The sequence below is a fragment of the Lissotriton vulgaris genome, chromosome 9 (genome assembly GCF_964263255.1).
Source record: "Lissotriton vulgaris chromosome 9, aLisVul1.2, whole genome shotgun sequence".
Classification (NCBI taxonomy): domain Eukaryota; kingdom Metazoa; phylum Chordata; class Amphibia; order Caudata; family Salamandridae; genus Lissotriton; species Lissotriton vulgaris.
The window spans coordinates 540,922,949-540,939,394 of NC_141697.1; the positions used below are offsets into that span (position 1 = coordinate 540,922,949).

General features: G+C 47.5%; 2 non-coding genes across 2 annotated transcripts; both read right to left on the bottom strand.

The window, feature by feature from the left end:
- Positions 1–12,502: 12,502 nt before the first annotated feature.
- Positions 12,503–12,574, bottom strand: TRNAG-CCC (transfer RNA glycine (anticodon CCC)). The gene has a single exon. It is a non-coding gene; the product is annotated as a tRNA-Gly (tRNA).
- Positions 12,575–15,681: 3,107 nt separating this feature from the next.
- Positions 15,682–15,753, bottom strand: TRNAG-CCC (transfer RNA glycine (anticodon CCC)). The gene has a single exon. It is a non-coding gene; the product is annotated as a tRNA-Gly (tRNA).
- Positions 15,754–16,446: the final 693 nt, after the last annotated feature.

Below are 16,446 nucleotides of genomic sequence, written 5' to 3' on the forward strand. Positions count from 1 at the left end.
TTCCTCTCAACTTGCCTTCTGATAAAACATTTTGTGAGCAGCAGTTTCCTTCGACAGCTACAAGGTGGCGCTACATTCAGGTGAGAGCACAAGTATGCACAAAATGTTAGGGACTTTTGCCAGATTTATCGGTGGATCTTGCATATTTTTTTCAGAGGCTAGATATTGCCTAGAAATGCTTTTTAACATAGAGATGCTGGAGTTACAATGTCTGGTCGGGCCTCAGCCCTTCCATTGTTTGCCCACTGTAACAAATTTATTACCAGCACATGTGTGTTGTGACTCTGCTTTATGAAACTTATCATATATTAGGACAATGTATGTAGCAGAAGGTGCGATTGAGATGTTTGCCCACGTATTTGTTTATTTTTTTATATATGGCTGATTAATCTGTTCGTGAAATTTCCATTTTGTGACATGTTGCATTACAATATATCCTGCTTGCAGAATATATAAGTATTTTCAGTGCGTTGGCCGGGAATAGAACCCGGGTCAACTGCTTGGGAAGCAGCTATGCTCACCACTATACCACCAACGCCCTCTGATGTGTTAGCTCTCGGTTCTAAATATTACGTTGCAGAAATCAATGACTATCTTGCACCAGCTTCAATGGTGCATTTGGTTTAGATACCAACATGAGAAGCAGTAGAACGTTTTTTGCAGAGGGTAAGGAACTGGGGATTGAAACCAAGGACAAAGTTGTGCAGAAGAGAAGAAATGAAAAGCAACAGTACAAATAGTAGAAATGAGCATATATAGGCAGCATGGGAAGCAAAGCAGGGAAGAGAAAGAGAACATTCCATGAAATGCCCAGGAGATAGATAAGAGCAGAACAAAAAGGGAAGAATGAAATTCAAAGCATGCCCAGAAAGTTGTGTGAAGCTCCCACCAGTCATTTATGGTTATAATTGTGTGTCTTTACTTTCAAAGTACAGGGTTGTACCTTTCACGATCACTCTTGTATTACACAGACACGAATAGTTGAGAAGTCTTTTCTCACATAGCTGGTACAAGCTTGCACTTTTCCTTTCTGGCTATGTGGAAATGACAGCTTGGTCCTTGGAAGGAAAATCAAGCAAAATTAGCAGAGGATGGTTTCGATCCATCGACCTCTGGGTTATGGGCCCAGCACGCTTCCGCTGCGCCACTCTGCTCCTTTGTGAAAGTGTTCTCTTTATGCAGATGAGGAGGCATTCAGAGAAGTGACGTGGGATTGGTCGGGCTCTCACCTCATTTGCCTAAGTATATCGCAAGGCATACTGGGTGCAGAAAATCTTTATCTTCCCCTCTCACAATCAGTCACAACTGAAAGTCCAGACCCTCTTATTCACTAGCCGTTTCAGGCCTTTAACAAGACAACAGCTCTCCGACGCTCTCTGTCTCTCTCTCTCTCTGTGATCCTAGTGCTTGCATGCTCAGTATTTGGCTTTACCTGGGAGCCAGAGATCTACCCGGTGAGGGCTTGCCGGTATAAGGCTTTAGAGCGTTTGGGAGCGTTCGGTACATGAGAGGACGTTGGACTGGAAGCTATGCAAATTTGAAGCATCCAAACTTCCTGCTGCAGTCGGAGGCTCTTTCCATGGACATCTGCCTTTTGGATTCCTCTAAACTTGCCCTCTGATGAAACATTTTGTGAGCTGCAGTTACCTCCGACGGCTACAAGGTGGTGCTACATTCAGGTGAGGGCACAAGTATGCACAAAATGTTGGGGACTTTTGCCAGATTTATTGCTGGATCTTGCATATTTTTTGCAGAGGCTAAATATTGCCTAGGAAATGCTTTTTAACATAGAGATGCTGGAGTTAAAATGTCTGGTCGGGCCTCAGCCCTTTCATTGTCTGCCCACTGTAACATATTTTTTTACCAGTACATGTGAGTGGTGACTCTGCTTTATGAAACTTATCATATATTAGGACAATGAATATAGCAGAAGGGGCGATCGAAATGCTTGCCTACATATTTGTTTATTTTTTATATAATGGCTGATTAACCTCTTAATTATATTACCATTTTGTGAAATGTTGCTTTAAAATATATCCTGCTTGCAGAATATATAAGTATTTGTACTGCGTTGGCCGGGAATCGAACCCTGGTCAACTGCTTGGAAGGCAGCTATGCTCACCACTATACCACCAACGCCCTCTGATCTTTGCGCTCTCGGTTCTAAACATTAGGACCCTGAGTTCAATGACTATCATGCACCAGCTTCAATGGTGCATTTGGTTTAGATACCAACATGAAAAGCAATAGAAAGTTTTTGTAGAGGGTAAGGAACTGGGATTGAAACCAAGGACAAAGCTGTGCAGAAGAGAAGAATGGAAAGCAGCAATACAAATAATAGATATGAACACATAGAGGCAGCATGGGAAGCAAAGCAGGGAAGAGAAATAGAGAACATTCCATGAAATGCCCAGGAGATAGATAAGAGCAGAACAAAAAAGGGAAGAATGAAATTCAAAGCCTCCACATAAAAGTGTTTGAAGGTCCCACCAATCATTCATGCTTATTATTGTGTGCCTTTACTTTCAAAGTACAGTGTGGAGCTTTTGACGATCCCTCTCTTGTATTTCAGCAGACACAGATAGTTGAGAAGTCTTTTCTCACATAGCTGGCACAAGCTTGCGCTTTTCCTTGCTGGTAGCGTGGAAATGACAGCTTGGTCCTTGGAAGTAAAATCAAGCAAAATTAGCAGAGGATGGTTTCGATCCATCGACCTCTGGGTTATGGGCCCAGCACGCTTCCGCTGCGCCACTCTGCTCCGTTGTGAAAGTGTTCTTTTTATGCAGATAAGGAGCATTAGGCAGAGTAGCATGGGATTGGTCTGGCTCTCACCTCATTTGCATAAGTATATCCCAAGGCATGCTGGGTGCAGAAAAACTTCATCTTCCCCTCTCACAATCAGTCATAACTGAAAGTCAGACACTCTTAGGCACTAGCCGTTTCAGGCCTTTATCAAGACAGTAGCTCTTGAACCATCTCTCTCTCGCTCTGTGATCCTAGCACTAGCATGCTCAGGATTTGGCTTTACCTTGGAGCCAGAGATATACCCGGTGAGGGCTTGCCCGGTGTGAGGCTTTTGAGCGTTTGGGAGCGTTCGGGACGTGAGTGGACGTTGGACAGAAAACTATGCGAATATGAAGCCTCCAACATTCCTGCTTCAGTGAGTGGTTCTTTCCATGGACATCTGACTCTTGGATTCCTCTCAACTTGCCTTCTGATAAAACATTTTGTGAGCAGCAGTTTCCTTCGACAGCTACAAGGTGGCGCTACATTCAGGTGAGAGCACAAGTATGCACAAAATGTTAGGGACTTTTGCCAGATTTATCGGTGGATCTTGCATATTTTTTCAGAGGCTAGATATTGCCTAGTGTGAGAAGTTGGCCTGGTATATAATGCTCACTAATTCTAGTGATCACTTTGTACCATGCCAAGCAACCCTTATGATGATTGGTTGTAATTCAACCTTGTAGACCAGTTATCCTAATGGTAACGTGGACAAAGCAGTCTTAGGCTAAACTCTGAAAGGCATGTGAAGCCAGCTGTTATACCATACACAACCCCCTTGAATACCAAATGAAAGGGACACCACACAGATATATATTGAAAATATATATTGATTTATTAACTATAAAATCCCCTGGACTCTTTATGAGCACAGAAGCACAAGCGTAAAATCACAAGACAGTTTAAAATACACAAAAGTTGCACAATATGGATGAGCCCTAGGGGCCACCTAAACCATATACTAAATAAGTGGTATAAGAGATACCAGGAGGAAAGTGAAGAGGCCTAGGGCCTTGGGAATCGCTGGAGCTATTCGAGACTGGAAATAACTAAGTCGGGAAAGGCCCACGGGACTCGGGTGCAGTGTTCAAAGTGCACGCACTTCTCAATACAAAGTCTATGGTGCGTAAAAAGCACAAAGTTAGAAAGTTAGGAACCTTCCGAGTGACCTACGGAGCTGAAACTTAAAACACAGGCCCTTGGGATGTGTACCAGTGCAGGAGCACCGGCGGAGCTGAGTTACCTCACCCACAGGAAGCGGGTGCACAGGGTCGAAGATGTGTCGGGTTTCGTCACGCTGGTCGATGGTGCTTGGAGCAGGAGATGCTGCAGGCGGCTCGATGAGAAGAGTTCCGGTGGATCCAAGGGTGGATCTGTAGATGTGAAGACCTGAAAGCAGAGGGGACAGTGTTCAAAGTCACTAGCCAGTGACTGCCGTGGAACCAGAGTGGAACCAGGTGATGTCGGGTGCAAACAGGCGTTGTCGGGTAGCTTCTTTCAGCAGCCACGTGGATACCCGGGGTCGAGGACGTCCAGGAGTCGGTCACGAGCTGTCCCACGTAGGCTTCTCGCTGTTGGCGGTGTCGGCGACCTGATCGGAGCAAACAGGCCTTGGCAAATGCAAGCCACGCAGAAGTTGAAAGATGCTGTTCACTCGGACCAGCAAGGTCAGAGCGGGTGCTCCTTTTCACAGGAGCTTGGGTAGGTCTGGAGCAACCAGACCTGCTGTTTAAATCTTCGGGTTCGTCGCCAAGATGGCCGCTGGCCGCGTGGCTAGTGGCCGGGATGGCGCGTCGAGTGGCACAGTGCAAAAGGGCCCCACGCAGATCGTGGAGATGCTGGGGGGCTGATCTTCGGTGCAAGGGCTGCTCGGTGGTGGGGGTTCTCAGTCCCCAAAGCACAACGTCGAGGATGCCTCAGAAGCTGCGCAGTCAGCTTTACGAGTGTCTTCCAAGAGGTCCGGTCCCACGTCACTCGGTGCCTCCACGGGTCCCTTCTTTGCAGGGACTGTGGATCGGGCTCTGAGAGGTCTGGGAATCTGGTTCTTGTCGGGCTCTGGGCTCGGGCTCCGGCGGGAGGCGGCGGCAAAGCAGACGTCGAGTTGCTGGTTGGTACCTGTGTTCACAGGGTGGTCACTCCTTGGCCACAAGGGAGATTCTTCTTCAGTCTTCTGTGCAGCAGAATGTCGAAGTCCAGTCTTCTTCTTAGTTTAAGTTGATTTCGGGATGATCTGCCGTGCAATGGCACTGCTCCCCCTCTTATTCCAATCTAGGGGGTGGATCACCTACTAGGTCCCTCCTCTGGGAGGAACCAGGAAGGGGGGCGGTTACACCCCCTCTCCTTTGTCCAGCTCCTCGCCAGGACTGGGGCTGGAAAGCCCCAGAACCGGTTTGGGCTGGCTTATGCACAGGGACACCTTGTGTGCCCCAGGCATGTCTCAATCTATTCAGCCCTGTCCTACCCAATACACAAAACCCTGTCTGGGGTGGTGCTCGCACCTCCCCAGGCAGGAAACCCTTTGTCCAGGCCCTCCTCGCTGGAAGGACTCCCAGCAGCAGGAGGTCAGACATGTGTCTGTGGTGGCAGCATCCATTTTGTGATGCTGAGGCTCTGTTTAACTTTAACCGGGGTTAAGGCTACACACATGTCGTGTCCCTCTAGAAGGGTGGAATGCTATCCCCGTCGCCAGAACTGGCGAGGGGATAGTATTCCAATTCGTATGACACCTTACTCGACATGTTTTGATAAAGCCAAACCAAAGATAGCATTTAACCGCGAGGATTATAATGCACTTAAGAGTATATGGTATGGCAATATCCCGGAACAGCTTAGGGAGTGGTTCCCGACAGCTGCAGACAGGCTCAGCTCATGCTAGAGCACCATCTCACATATTTCCAAGCACTCTGCCTCCAGGATTGATGAGGCCTTCCATAGGAGTGGCTGATAGGAACATATGTGTCCAGTTTAGGGTTAGGCACAGGCATACTGTACCTAAGTAAGAGGTGATTACACCAACTTACCCCAGCTGAGTGATCAGCCAGTTGTGTCAAATATGGAGGCCAGGCCAGGGGTGGCACAATACATGCTGCAGCCCCTGGTAGGCCTTGGCTACACCTATGCCCTGGGTACCTATGGTACACTGTTACAGGGGCCTATAAGGTGAACCAATTCCAATTGTGTTATGCACCTAAGGTACATGGAGTCCATTTTAAGGAGAGAGCAATCAGCCTGGGGCCCTGAATAGCAGGATCCCAGGCCAACTAAGTCAAAAACCAGCTAAACACCAGGCAAAAAGTTTGGGGGTAACCATAGTCAGATATCCACCTTCCTACATAACCCCCCCCCAAACGAAAGGAGATAAGGCTATCCTTGACCAGGTAAGCCTATATTGCCTAAGTGGCCATATAAGGAAGTACCAGCTCTGGCTTGGTAACCCCCTGTCTCATGGTCCACTAAGCAATCCCTCACCCTAAGGGTATCTGAGGGTCTCCACCATAGGGAATCTCTACCTGTGGTGTGTCTTTGCAAAGTCAAAGGCTGGTGTTGAGATGGAGTACTGAAGTGAGTTTCCTCTGTAGGGCTCAGCTTCCTCCAATCACTCTCCACCATGTGTGCCTTTCTTTCTCTGACTGAGTTGCACTGTGCTCTCAGGGTCAACCTCTGGCTACCTAAAGCTGGAGGCTGGGTCCCTCTGTTTGGCTTACTGGAGGGACAGTTCAGGTTTGGGCCCTTAGGGTCCCAGGTTTGGCTGTGCCCAACAATATCCATCTGGGGGAGGTCCCTAACTACTTTTAAGGGGGATCCCTCAGGAGTTTTTAAAGTTTGCACCTCACTAGGGCTACTAGTTTCGGTGCCCCTAATCTGTTGATGGGGGTGCTTTATTTGACAGGGGGCCCTTTGGGTCTCACTGTCCTTCTTGTCCTCTGCAGCCCTGGGCTGAGTAAGGCAAGGTAGAGAGGGGCAGGTTACCTGCTTCAGACTGGGTCCCACCTGAGAAGGGTCCACTGCCATCAGAGGCTCTGTTAGGCCAGGCCTAACAATCTCTGGGACAGTTCCTTCATCAGGGGTAAGATCAGTTCCCTGAGGAGGCTGATCCTTTCCTAAAGTCTGGTGGGAGGGAGATTTCTCTTCCTCCTCAATGCTCTCTGTTTGGGTGGAGTGATCCATCATTTCAGGCTTCACTACCCATGTATCAGTTTGAGTTTGGGCTGTGGCCATCACAGCCCCACCAACCTTTTCAGGAGGAGACTCAGTTTGGGTATGGGCTGTTACTAGTACAGCCCTGCTACTCTTTGCAGGAGGGAGGTTATCTAAAGATGGGGCTGAGGTTTGCTCAGCCCTCCCAACCTTTTCAGGAAGGACATCTTGGATTGGGGCTGTAGCCATCACAGCCCCACTAACCTTTCCATGGAGATTTACCATTCTAGAATGGGTTTGCTGTTCAACCTCAGCCCAGGCTGAGATTTCCAAATCATTACCCAGTAGGCAATCTACAGGCAAGTTTGCTGACACTGCCACTCTCTTTGGGCCAGTGACACCTCCCCAGCTAAGATTGACTACTGCCATGGGATGATTGGATTCTATGCCATCAATGTTTGTCACCTGATATTTGGCATCAGGTAAAAGTTGCCTTGAGGGGACTAGACATTCAGCCACCATGGTGATGCTAGCCCCTGTGTCTCTGAAGGCCTCAACTTTCAAGCCATTGATGAGGGGCTCCTGTCTATACTTGCTCAAAGTGTTTGGGCAAGCAGTGAAATTGGCAAACCCCATGCCAGTCTCATAGACAAGAGTATCTGAGTTAGGGGACCTGGATAGGCCAGAGTCCACCTGTCCTCCAAAAGTAAACCCACCCAAATTCTTGGGGGTGCTCCCACCACCTGGGGGACCACTGCTAACAGTGACAGGAGGTGTTGGAGCCTTACCTGGAGGTATATTCTCCTTATTGCCATTCTTGGGACAACAGCTATCTGTTTTGTAATGCCCCACCTGTTTACAGGTATGACAATAAGGCTTTTTCTGGGATGTAGAAGTGTCTTGGGACCCACCCCCATTCTTGGAGTTTTGGGGCCCTGGGGACGTCTTTTCCTTACTTTTATCCCCACCCTTCTCTTGAGGCTTGGTAGTCTCTTTCTTTTGGTCACCACCCTGGTTCTTAGGCCTGATCCTGGTTCTGACCCATTTGTCTGCCCTCCTACCCAATTCTTGTGGGGAGGTCAGATCAGAGTCAACCAGGTGCTGATGTAGAAGCTGATTTTGACAATTACTTAAGATTTGCTCTCTCATAATTAAATTATACAATCCTGTATAGTCAGTAACCTTACTTCCCAGCAACCAGCCCTCCAGAGCCTTAGTGGCACACTCAACAAATTCAGACCAGTCCTGAGTCTGTGTCTTCTGGGTATCTCTGAACATTAACCTGTACTGTTCAGTGGTTAAGCCTAACCCATCAATCAGAGCACTCTTCAGGACCATGTAGTTTCTAGAATCCTCATCACTAACTGTGAGGAGTCTGTCTCTGCCTCTACCTTCAAAGGAGAGCCACAAGATTGCTGCCCACTGCTCCTGAGGGATCTGCTGTACTCTGCAGGCTCTCTCCATTGCAGTGATCCATTTATGGATATCATCCCCAGCTTTGTAGGGGGGCACAATCTTACTCAGGTTTCTTGTATCAAAGGACCTGTCTTTATCCTTGTGGATATTGCTGCCACCAGTGGGTTCTATTACCCCACTCTCTCTAGGCTGTCTTGCTCTAGCAAGTTTCTCCTTAGCCAGGGCAACCTCTAACTCTTGCCTCTGGATCCTAAGCTCAGCCTCTCTCATCTTGGCCTCATGTTCCCTTCTCTGAGGGCTAGTCATCTCCTTTCTGGAGTGACCATGAGAGCCTCTAGAGACATGGGAGGTATTGGATTCACCTGAGTGATGCCTTCTCCTCCTATGGCCCTGGTTAAGTCCACCTGAGGGTCTGAATGGGTTGTTACCTGATTCATTCCCAAGTTGACTTAAGTTAGCCTGGTTCAGTCTACTGACCAGCACCTGACTATCTCTGTCATCATCTGACTCACTGCTCTCCACCTCCTCCTCCTCTTCTTCTTCTTCCTCTTCATCTACCTGAGGAGCTCCAGTGGTGGAGGCTTCCTCATCTACTAGGATGATAGGGGCAGGGGTGTCTACAGTGTCATCCTCTGAAGGATGGCCTCCTTCAGCATTCCCTGTGGGGTTTGCTTTAGAGGTCTTTAGAGCCTCAGACTGATCCAAGAGCTCTCTTAGGTGGTCTGTAGTAGGGGTAGGCCCTGTCTTCAGACCCCTTAAGACACAAAGCTGTCTTAATTCCTTAAAGGGAAAAATAGCAAACTGGGATGGTGCCCTTGGAGGGTCACTCTCAACAGGAGTAAGTCCACTGGACCCCTCTGTTCCAGACATTGCTCTAGTGTGGGTGGATGTGTTGCAATCTACCTACACTGGTGTTTACCTACTAAACCTATCTAGTAGTTGTAGCTAGGGTGTGCTACTCCCTTTGCTCTACAACAACTAAGTTCAGTAGAACTTAAGTATACTAGTCTTGTTTTATATGTACCTAGCAGGTACCTGTATGATCTTTCAAATGATAATCTCAAAGATTGTAATGGTAAAACAACAGCAAGCTCAGATCCCAATCCGCTGCTCACCAATGTGAGAAGTTGGCCTGGTATATAATGCTCACTAATTCTAGTGATCACTTTGTACCATGCCAAGCAACCCTTATGATGATTGGTTGTAATTCAACCTTGTAGACCAGTTATCCTAATGGTAACGTGGACAAAGCAGTCTTAGGCTAAACTCTGAAAGGCATGTGAAGCCAGCTGTTATACCATACACAACCCCCTTGAATACCAAATGAAAGGGACACCACACAGATATATATTGAAAATATATATTGATTTATTAACTATAAAATCCCCTGGACTCTTTATGAGCACAGAAGCACAAGCGTAAAATCACAAGACAGTTTAAAATACACAAAAGTTGCACAATATGGATGAGCCCTAGGGGCCACCTAAACCATATACTAAATAAGTGGTATAAGAGATACCAGGAGGAAAGTGAAGAGGCCTAGGGCCTTGGGAATCGCTGGAGCTATTCGAGACTGGAAATAACTAAGTCGGGAAAGGCCCACGGGACTCGGGTGCAGTGTTCAAAGTGCACGCACTTCTCAATACAAAGTCTATGGTGCGTAAAAAGCACAAAGTTAGAAAGTTAGGAACCTTCCGAGTGACCTACGGAGCTGAAACTTAAAACACAGGCCCTTGGGATGTGTACCAGTGCAGGAGCACCGGCGGAGCTGAGTTACCTCACCCACAGGAAGCGGGTGCACAGGGTCGAAGATGTGTCGGGTTTCGTCACGCTGGTCGATGGTGCTTGGAGCAGGAGATGCTGCAGGCGGCTCGATGAGAAGAGTTCCGGTGGATCCAAGGGTGGATCTGTAGATGTGAAGACCTGAAAGCAGAGGGGACAGTGTTCAAAGTCACTAGCCAGTGACTGCCGTGGAACCAGAGTGGAACCAGGTGATGTCGGGTGCAAACAGGCGTTGTCGGGTAGCTTCTTTCAGCAGCCACGTGGATACCCGGGGTCGAGGACGTCCAGGAGTCGGTCACGAGCTGTCCCACGTAGGCTTCTCGCTGTTGGCGGTGTCGGCGACCTGATCGGAGCAAACAGGCCTTGGCAAATGCAAGCCACGCAGAAGTTGAAAGATGCTGTTCACTCGGACCAGCAAGGTCAGAGCGGGTGCTCCTTTTCACAGGAGCTTGGGTAGGTCTGGAGCAACCAGACCTGCTGTTTAAATCTTCGGGTTCGTCGCCAAGATGGCCGCTGGCCGCGTGGCTAGTGGCCGGGATGGCGCGTCGAGTGGCACAGTGCAAAAGGGCCCCACGCAGATCGTGGAGATGCTGGGGGGCTGATCTTCGGTGCAAGGGCTGCTCGGTGGTGGGGGTTCTCAGTCCCCAAAGCACAACGTCGAGGATGCCTCAGAAGCTGCGCAGTCAGCTTTACGAGTGTCTTCCAAGAGGTCCGGTCCCACGTCACTCGGTGCCTCCACGGGTCCCTTCTTTGCAGGGACTGTGGATCGGGCTCTGAGAGGTCTGGGAATCTGGTTCTTGTCGGGCTCTGGGCTCGGGCTCCGGCGGGAGGCGGCGGCAAAGCAGACGTCGAGTTGCTGGTTGGTACCTGTGTTCACAGGGTGGTCACTCCTTGGCCACAAGGGAGATTCTTCTTCAGTCTTCTGTGCAGCAGAATGTCGAAGTCCAGTCTTCTTCTTAGTTTAAGTTGATTTCGGGATGATCTGCCGTGCAATGGCACTGCTCCCCCTCTTATTCCAATCTAGGGGGTGGATCACCTACTAGGTCCCTCCTCTGGGAGGAACCAGGAAGGGGGGCGGTTACACCCCCTCTCCTTTGTCCAGCTCCTCGCCAGGACTGGGGCTGGAAAGCCCCAGAACCGGTTTGGGCTGGCTTATGCACAGGGACACCTTGTGTGCCCCAGGCATGTCTCAATCTATTCAGCCCTGTCCTACCCAATACACAAAACCCTGTCTGGGGTGGTGCTCGCACCTCCCCAGGCAGGAAACCCTTTGTCCAGGCCCTCCTCGCTGGAAGGACTCCCAGCAGCAGGAGGTCAGACATGTGTCTGTGGTGGCAGCATCCATTTTGTGATGCTGAGGCTCTGTTTAACTTTAACCGGGGTTAAGGCTACACACATGTCGTGTCCCTCTAGAAGGGTGGAATGCTATCCCCGTCGCCAGAACTGGCGAGGGGATAGTATTCCAATTCGTATGACACCTTACTCGACATGTTTTGATAAAGCCAAACCAAAGATAGCATTTAACCGCGAGGATTATAATGCACTTAAGAGTATATGGTATGGCAATATCCCGGAACAGCTTAGGGAGTGGTTCCCGACAGCTGCAGACAGGCTCAGCTCATGCTAGAGCACCATCTCACATATTTCCAAGCACTCTGCCTCCAGGATTGATGAGGCCTTCCATAGGAGTGGCTGATAGGAACATATGTGTCCAGTTTAGGGTTAGGCACAGGCATACTGTACCTAAGTAAGAGGTGATTACACCAACTTACCCCAGCTGAGTGATCAGCCAGTTGTGTCAAATATGGAGGCCAGGCCAGGGGTGGCACAATACATGCTGCAGCCCCTGGTAGGCCTTGGCTACACCTATGCCCTGGGTACCTATGGTACACTGTTACAGGGGCCTATAAGGTGAACCAATTCCAATTGTGTTATGCACCTAAGGTACATGGAGTCCATTTTAAGGAGAGAGCAATCAGCCTGGGGCCCTGAATAGCAGGATCCCAGGCCAACTAAGTCAAAAACCAGCTAAACACCAGGCAAAAAGTTTGGGGGTAACCATAGTCAGATATCCACCTTCCTACACCTAGAAATGCTTTTTAACATAGAGATGCTGGAGTTACAATGTCTGGTCGGGCCTCAGCCCTTCCATTGTTTGCCCACTGTAACAAATTTATTACCAGCACATGTGTGTTGTGACTCTGCTTTATGAAACTTATCATATATTAGGACAATGTATGTAGCAGAAGGTGCGATTGAGATGTTTGCCCACGTATTTGTTTATTTTTTTATATATGGCTGATTAATCTGTTCGTGAAATTTCCATTTTGTGACATGTTGCATTACAATATATCCTGCTTGCAGAATATATAAGTATTTTCAGTGCGTTGGCCGGGAATCGAACCCGGGTCAACTGCTTGGGAAGCAGCTATGCTCACCACTATACCACCAACGCCCTCTGATGTGTTAGCTCTCGGTTCTAAATATTACGTTGCAGAAATCAATGACTATCTTGCACCAGCTTCAATGGTGCATTTGGTTTAGATACCAATATGAGAAGCAGTAGAACGTTTTTTGCAGAGGGTAAGGAACTGGGGATTGAAACCAAGGACAAAGTTGTGCAGAAGAGAAGAAATGAAAAGCAACAGTACAAATAGTAGAAATGAGCATATATAGGCAGCATGGGAAGCAAAGCAGGGAAGAGAAAGAGAACATTCCATGAAATGCCCAGGAGATAGATAAGAGCAGAACAAAAAGGGAAGAATGAAATTCAAAGCATGCCCAGAAAGTTGTGTGAAGCTCCCACCAGTCAGTCATTTATGGTTATAATTGTGTGTCTTTACTTTCAAAGTACAGGGTTGTACCTTTCACGATCACTCTTGTATTACACAGACACGAATAGTTGAGAAGTCTTTTCTCACATAGCTGGCACAAGCTTGCACTTTTCCTTTCTGGCTATGTGGAAATGACAGCTTGGTCCTTGGAAGGAAAATCAAGCAAAATTAGCAGAGGATGGTTTCGATCCATCGACCTCTGGGTTATGGGCCCAGCACGCTTCCGCTGCGCCACTCTGCTCCTTTGTGAAAGTGTTCTCTTTATGCAGATGAGGAGGCATTCAGAGAAGTGACGTGGGATTGGTCGGGCTCTCACCTCATTTGCCTAAGTATATCGCAAGGCATGCTGGGTGCAGAAAATCTTTATCTTCCCCTCTCACAATCAGTCACAACTGAAAGTCCAGACCCTCTTAGGCACTAGCCGTTTCAGGCCTTTAACAAGACAACAGCTCTCCGACGCTCTCTGTCTCTCTCTCTCTCTGTGATCCTAGTGCTTGCATGCTCAGTATTTGGCTTTTCCTGGGAGCCAGAGATCTACCCGGTGAGGGCTTGCCGGTATAAGGCTTTAGAGCGTTTGGGAGCGTTCGGTACATGAGAGGACGTTGGACTGGAAGCTATGCAAATTTGAAGCATCCAAACTTCCTGCTGCAGTCGGAGGCTCTTTCCATGGACATCTGCCTTTTGGATTCCTCTAAACTTGCCCTCTGATGAAACATTTTGTGAGCTGCAGTTACCTCCGACGGCTACAAGGTGGTGCTACATTCAGGTGAGGGCACAAGTATGCACAAAATGTTGGGGACTTTTGCCAGATTTATTGCTGGACCTTGCATATTTTTTTCAGAGGCTAAATATTGCCTAGGAAATGCTTTTTAACATAGAGATGCTGGAGTTAAAATGTCTGGTCGGGCCTCAGCCCTTTCATTGTCTGCCCACTGTAACATATTTTTTTACCAGTACATGTGAGTGGTGACTCTGCCTTATGAAACTTATCATATATTAGGACAATGAATATAGCAGAAGGGGCGATCGAAATGCTTGCCTACATATTTGTTTATTTTTTATATAATGGCTGATTAACCTCTTAATTATATTACCATTTTGTGAAATGTTGCTTTAAAATATATCCTGCTTGCAGAATATATAAGTATTTGTACTGCTTTGGCCGGGAATCGAACCCGGGTCAACTGCTTGGAAGGCAGCTATGCTCACCACTATACCACCAACGCCCTCTGATCTTTGTGCTCTCGGTTCTAAACATTAGGACCCTGAGTTCAATGACTATCATGCACCAGCTTCAATGGTGCATTTGGTTTAGATACCAACATGAAAAGCAATAGAAAGTTTTTGTAGAGGGTAAGGAACTGGGATTGAAACCAAGGACAAAGCTGTGCAGAAGAGAAGAATGGAAAGCAGCAATACAAATAATAGATATGAACACATAGAGGCAGCATGGGAAGCAAAGCAGGGAAGAGAAATAGAGAACATTCCATGAAATGCCCAGGAGATAGATAAGAGCAGAACAAAAAAGGGAAGAATGAAATTCAAAGCCTCCACATAAAAGTGTTTGAAGGTCCCACCAGTCATTCATGCTTATTATTGTGTGCCTTTACTTTCAAAGTACAGTGTGGAGCTTTTGACGATCCCTCTCTTGTATTTCAGCAGACACAGATAGTTGAGAAGTCTTTTCTCACATAGCTGGCACAAGCTTGCGCTTTTCCTTGCTGGTAGCGTGGAAATGACAGCTTGGTCCTTGGAAGTAAAATCAAGCAAAATTAGCAGAGGATGGTTTCGATCCATCGACCTCTGGGTTATGGGCCCAGCACGCTTCCGCTGCGCCACTCTGCTCCGTTGTGAAAGTGTTCTTTTTATGCAGATAAGGAGCATTAGGCAGAGTAGCATGGGATTGGTCTGGCTCTCACCTCATTTGCATAAGTATATCCCAAGGCATGCTGGGTGCAGAAAAACTTCATCTTCCCCTCTCACAATCAGTCATAACTGAAAGTCAGACACTCTTAGGCACTAGCCGTTTCAGGCCTTTATCAAGACAGTAGCTCTTGAACCATCTCTCTCTCGCTCTGTGATCCTAGCACTAGCATGCTCAGGATTTGGCTTTACCTTGGAGCCAGAGATATACCCGGTGAGGGCGAGGCTTTTGAGCGTTTGGGAGCGTTGTGGACGTTGGACAGGAAACTATGCGAATATGAAGCCTCCAACATTCCTGCTTCAGTGAGTGGTTCTTTCCATGGACATCTGACTCTTGGATTCCTCTCAACTTGCCTTCTGATAAAACATTTTGTGAGCAGCAGTTTCCTTCGACAGCTACAAGGTGGCGCTACATTCAGGTGAGAGCACAAGTATGCACAAAATGTTAGGGACTTTTGCCAGATTTATCGGTGGATCTTGCATATTTTTTTCAGAGGCTAGATATTGCCTAGAAATGCTTTTTAACATAGAGATGCTGGAGTTACAATGTCTGGTCGGGCCTCAGCCCTTCCATTGTTTGCCCACTGTAACAAATTTATTACCAGCACATGTGTGTTGTGACTCTGCTTTATGAAACTTATCATATATTAGGACAATGTATGTAGCAGAAGGTGCGATTGAGATGTTTGCCCACGTATTTGTTTATTTTTTTATATATGGCTGATTAATCTGTTCGTGAAATTTCCATTTTGTGACATGTTGCATTACAATATATCCTGCTTGCAGAATATATAAGTATTTTCAGTGCGTTGGCCGGGAATCGAACCCGGGTCAACTGCTTGGGAAGCAGCTATGCTCACCACTATACCACCAACGCCCTCTGATGTGTTAGCTCTCGGTTCTAAATATTACGTTGCAGAAATCAATGACTATCTTGCACCAGCTTCAATGGTGCATTTGGTTTAGATACCAACATGAGAAGCAGTAGAACGTTTTTTGCAGAGGGTAAGGAACTGGGGATTGAAACCAAGGACAAAGTTGTGCAGAAGAGAAGAAATGAAAAGCAACAGTACAAATAGTAGAAATGAGCATATATAGGCAGCATGGGAAGCAAAGCAGGGAAGAGAAAGAGAACATTCCATGAAATGCCCAGGAGATAGATAAGAGCAGAACAAAAAGGGAAGAATGAAATTCAAAGCATGCCCAGAAAGTTGTGTGAAGCTCCCACCAGTCATTTATGGTTATAATTGTGTGTCTTTACTTTCAAAGTACAGGGTTGTACCTTTCACGATCACTCTTGTATTACACAGACACGAATAGTTGAGAAGTCTTTTCTCACATAGCTGGTACAAGCTTGCACTTTTCCTTTCTGGCTATGTGGAAATGACAGCTTGGTCCTTGGAAGGAAAATCAAGCAAAATTAGCAGAGGATGGTTTCGATCCATCGACCTCTGGGTTATGGGCCCAGCACGCTTCCGCTGCGCCACTCTGCTCCTTTGTGAAAGTGTTCTCTTTATGCAGATGAGGAGGCATTCAGAGAAGTGACGTGGGATTGGTCGGTCTCTCACCT